The sequence below is a fragment of the Manduca sexta genome, unplaced genomic scaffold (assembly GCF_014839805.1).
Source record: "Manduca sexta isolate Smith_Timp_Sample1 unplaced genomic scaffold, JHU_Msex_v1.0 HiC_scaffold_4018, whole genome shotgun sequence".
Classification (NCBI taxonomy): Eukaryota; Metazoa; Arthropoda; class Insecta; order Lepidoptera; family Sphingidae; genus Manduca; species Manduca sexta.
In genome coordinates, this window is record NW_023595150.1 from 1 (window position 1) to 5,657 (window position 5,657).

General features: G+C 31.2%; 1 long non-coding RNA gene across 6 annotated transcripts; it reads left to right on the forward strand.

Annotated features, from left to right (window-relative positions):
• Nucleotides 1-311: 311 nt before the first annotated feature.
• Nucleotides 312-3,247, forward strand: LOC115454431. 6 transcript variants are annotated; one of them, XR_005113917.1, is made up of 3 exons: nt 312-349; nt 1,199-1,363; nt 3,143-3,247. It is a non-coding gene; the product is annotated as an uncharacterized LOC115454431 (long non-coding RNA). The 6 variants fall into 6 exon arrangements; XR_003939662.2 differs by having other exon boundaries at nt 330-489; XR_003939666.2 differs by lacking the exon at nt 312-349 and adding an exon at nt 363-480.
• The last annotated feature ends 2,410 nt before the right edge of the window (nt 3,248-5,657 follow it).

The window sequence follows — 5,657 nt, forward strand, 5'->3', positions numbered from 1 at the left end:
TTTTTTTTAATTTATTTCTGTCCATGGATACAAGTCCTTCAGACGCATACATAAATTATTTTATCTACTATATTAAACAAATAGTTCTTAGTTAAAAAATACAAATAGAAGTTTTGATACAAATTACAATTAAATTTTCTTAATAGTACGACTAATGTAGATAAACAAAGCTTTATACATTTGGAGTATTGGATAATATATCTTCCAATTGGCGGGGAATACTTTCAATGCTATTATTATTTACACATGTACCACTATCACATAAATCGTTCGCTAATAATAAACGGTCAATTCAAACGCAGGGCACCGAAGTACGATATGATCTCAAATCAGCATTTGCTTGATTACAGTAAGAACATCTGTTACTATTCACTATATGAAGTCTATAAAGATGTGCTGGAGTCAAACAGTGTCCCAACCTCATGCGTGTGATGCAGCTAAAAAACTTTCTGTCAATATATTTGTGTTGATGATACCAAGGTTTCGTTGGTAATTCTTTCTGTATTTTGCTGTACCATTTTCCTTTGGTCTGCAGGGTAAAGTCCCAGTATTCTTTCCATAACAGTTTATTGCTACTTTTGTACAAGCTGTAATAATCGGTAAAATGGACCTTCATCGACTCTGTGTGATCCTCATCAGGGTTCGCGTGGGTTGCCTTATCTGCTATTTCATTTCCACGTATGCCACTGTGTGATGGAACCCACAAAAATTCTATATTAAGGTGTTTCTCATCTCGGAGTTGAGTTAACTTATTTTTAATAGCGTGCACCAAATAATTTATTTTATAGGAAATGTGGAAATTATTTAATGAACACAAAACACTCTTAGAATCTGAAATTATTAAAATATTACTTACAGTCGTATTTACATAGAGCAATGCACAATAAATTGCATATACCTCTGCTGTAAATATACTGCAGTTAGTACTTATCTTAATACATTTTGTATAATTAAGTTGAGGATCATAAAATGCTGCTGTACAGTAACTATCAGTTTTGGATCCATCTGTATATAATAAATAATAATTATTTTGCTATTCTTAAATTCTAAAAATCAGTATTGTCATGTACAGTATTTACATGTATTATAGGACAATCAATAAGAACTTTAAATGAATTAGCATACAATGACCAGTTACTATATTTTTGAATATGCTTAGAATTCTTTTTAACCAAGTTATAAATTGTTTGGATTTCAGGTATTGTCCCATGTACAAGTGAAGGAGCAGTGACTACATTAGATGAGACTGGTTCTATGTCCAGAGGACTCAATTCGAGTTGTTTGTGAAGAATGCTATTGTTTAAGGATACTATTTTCAAATAAAATCTTTGGGCCAACTGTAATCTACGCAAAACCAGAGGAGGTATACAAGTTTCTATTTCTAGTGAGTTAATAGGTGTTGATCTCATAGCTCCACAAATGAGTCGCAGGCCCATGTTTTGTATCACATCTAACTTCTTTAAATGAGTTCTGCTAGCATTCATGTATGCTAAACAGCTGTAGTCAAAGTGACTTCTAATTATACTCTTATACAACATAGCCACTGTTTTGGGTCAGACCCCAGTAAGTGCCTGCTAAATGTCTTAGTAAAAATTAATACCATTTAATGCTTTTTACAAATATGTTTAATGTGTTCATCAAACTTAAGCTTATCATCAATAATAACTCCTAAAAATTTGTGTTGTTTTACCAATGGAATTTGAGTTGTGTTGTAAAAATATTTACCATCATCTACATTTAACTGTTTACTAAAAACTAAAACTGAACTTTTTGAAGGGCTAATATCAAGTTTAAGTTTATTATGATAGAAATTGTACAACTGTTTCAGTGCATTGTTAATGTTACTTTGAGCAACATGCAAATTTTGATTTGTGCTATACAAAAGCAAGTCATCTGCAAATTGTAGGATCTTAACATTTGTTGTGTCAACATATTTTGAAATTTCTGAGGTATATAAATTATATAATAGTGGCGACAGTGTAGCCCCTTGCATAACACCTCTATTTACACATCTAGGCCCATGCAGTTTGTCATTATACTTCACATATACAGTTCTATCACTCATAAAGTTATACAACCACTTTAAAACTTGGGCAGGTAGCATGTGTTGTGTAAAATCTGAATGAGTTCTTCTATATTAACATTATCAAAAGCACCTTTTACATCTAAAAATACACATACCATATTGGAGTGACTTAATTTAGCTTGTTTTATGTCAAATATTAATGATACAAAGCTTTCAGAACAACTTTTGCCTTTTCTGAAGCCAAACTGTACTGAAGGAATTACATTAGTTGACTCAATGAAATAATCTAATCTTAATTTTAACATATTTTCAAATAGTTTACCCAAACATGAAGATAATGAAACTGGCCTATAAGATGTTGCACTGTTTATGGGCTTATTAGGTTTTAATATAGGAATGACACATTGAGTTTTCAGGTAGTTGGTATAACTATTTCCTTCCACATTCTATTGTAAATACTAAGTAAAATGATTTGTGCATTCAAATGTAATTTTTAACCAATAAATATGGAATGTTGTCTGGTCGGAGTAGTATCTCTTCTAGATTTCAAAGATATATGTAATTCATTTAAGTTAAATGTACTATTAAGAAATGTGTTAATATCAGTTTCAGTTGCACTTTCAAATAAACAAGTTAACCTATCTTGACTGATTTGTGTTGTGTCTGTTAAATTATTTATAAAATCAGGAACCCAGTCATCATTAAAATTTCTGTTTTGTCACTAATCCCTATCCTCTTAAATTTTCTAACATATCCCCATATTCGAGAAATTGGTGTTAGTCTGTTGAAACTACCACATAAGTTTTGCCAAGAAGTAATGCTCTCCTCTTTTAATATTCTTTTCTTAGCAGCATCTAACTTTTTATATTTTATCCAATTTTCTTTTGTAGGCTGTGAAAAATAATCTTTCAGAGCTTTCTTAGAATTATTTACGACATCAGTACAGTTCTGATTCCACCATGGAACAGGTTTTCTTTTTTAATATTTGAACAAAATTATTATACAATGTTAGGGAACTATCATTGACCAGATCCAAATGCGAAAATCCGTTTTCACTCAGAGAACAGTATTCAGACCAATTTGCTTTGCTATATATATATTTACTTTCATTTACAGGAGAGACACAGTATGATGATGGTTGCACATTTATCTCAAGAAAAGTTGGAAGGTGGTAACTACCCATTGGGTCATCATGAACATACCAATTGCAAAGATGAGCAATAGAAGAACTAGTAAGAGCCAAATCTAATGCAGCAGCCTGTCTACCAGGATAAGGGACCGTTGTTGTAGATCCATCATTTAAAATGCATAAATCACAATCGTCTATAAGGTTAAACAAGCATTTACCCTATTGTTGTCATAATTAGATCAAAAGCCATATGATGAGCATTAAAATCACCCATTATAACACAAGGCCTTGGTAAGGAATTTATAAGTCTCTTCAATTTTAAATCATCAAATTGATTAGTGGGTGGACAATAAATACAAAGTAAATATATACAACTTGTGCCAGTTTTTAATGAAATACATATATTTTGTATGGACTCATGATACAAAGTGTCTATTATACTGTACTGTAAACCATGTTTGATTAGTATACCGACTCCATGATGAGGGGGTTGGTTTACTTTATAATGAAAATTATATGATGGGAAATTTGGAATTCTAGTGTTGGGTTTTATCCAAGTCTCATTAAGAAGACAAATGTCAACAGACTTTTCAACTAATAAATTTTGTAATAAGGCTTTTTACTCTGCAAACTTTGTATATTATACTGTAATATTTGTAAATAATTATCCATTAAATTAAATTTGATAAGAATATTTCTTTAATTTTCTTAGTAGTAAGTGGAGTATTGTCGGAATTATTACCTAGAGTAACAATGGATTTCACTATTGCCTTAAGAATAATATCATTATTAGCTATTTCCTGTACATTAAGTTCATTATCTTTAGAATTATTTGTATTTATTTTTGTGGGCAATGCAGGGAAAGATTTGTCATTATAGATAAGTGGTGTACTCACAACAGTGGCATACAATTCTGGAAATATTTGTTTTTCTCCTCCATTTTCTTCTTTTTTATTGGGCAATCTCTGGACACTGCTAAGTGGTTACCCCCACAATTTATGCACACTATTTCTTCCACGTCACATTCTTTATAAGAGTGCTTTCCAGCACATGATGAGCAATTTTGGATTCCTCGGCATACCTTTGCAGAATGGTTAAATTTAAGGCATTTGAAACATTGAAGGAGTGGAGGTATATATTGGGTAACTTGATATCTAAATAATTTTATATAAGCATACTGGGGTAAGGATGTTGAGGCAAATGTTACTATGACTGTACCCATAGGTGTTAATATACCATCCACTTTCCTCATCATTCTTTTTGATTGAAATAATTTCACTGTCACAGCTGATATTCCTGTATATCTCTTCGTTACTCATGTCTTTGGGTACATATCTTAATACTCCCATTTTTCAGTTAGATAGGAGGGAATGAAAGCTTTTAATTTATTTTTTAGTAAAAAAATCCTCCATTTTCAAAAACTGTTGGCAGCTCCTGCTGTTTTGAAGGATACACCAATTTTTAAAGCATTTATTCTGTGTACTCAATTATGCCTTTGACATTGTCACAAAACAGATTTGTTAATGTAATAGGTTTTTATTCCCCACTTTTTCATTTTCAGTCGACTCAACATAAACTATATATTCACAAGTACCATTTTCCAGGAAAAGTCTCTCTTATAATTAGGCTTTATAAAAATTTTATATTTGTCCAAATTACTGGCCTTAGGATCACTGGTGGAAATTTTTGCATATTTCCTTTTTTGATATCTCAGGGTCCTCTCCATCATTGGGAGGACCCATTGTGGAATACTTTATTTACAAAACTATATTACAAAGTATTTATAATATTTACTAGCAAAAAAAAATAAAATTTAAGCGATAAGTTAAAAATTGCCGCCTTATTTGACTTCCCGCCTAAAAGTCCCTAAATCACCACAGGTTAAAAATGTTGCTAGCAATTGTCTCGAAATAATATTACGCACAGCATTTGGTGCTTTTAATTTATACTGAAGGGGAATTTAAGAGGTGAATTAACCAAGAGCCATTTGCATATAGAATTTATGTTATTTTGTACATCGGAAGAAAGATTATGGATGCTTTGACATCAAATAATAGTTTAGAAACAGCACTTACCAATTTAAAAATTGATAAGCAAGTTGCTTTTAGCAATTCCTATTCGTAAAGTTATGTCGTTGTATCTGCCTGCTGCTCTCGTAGCCTAATTCCCAATGAAATCACAATACATTTGCATCAATTTTTATGTTTTTGGCAATTACTCCATCCACTGAGTTTCGAAGGACTATTTTATTTTTGTATTTCATTGACCTTCAATAATGCTTTCTATGCTCAATTTAGATGATGTAAGTTTTGATAAAAACTTATAAAGGAAATGTAAACAAATGATCAATTACAAAAATAATAGCATTTTATGAAAAATCGCGTGTACTGGCAATCATATTATAGTAATTGTCCACCACGTGCCGTGTAACTTGAGTTTTGTGCATTGTTATGACGTCATAGTACATAAATAATTGTATATTTTGAACTTGGAAGTCATAAA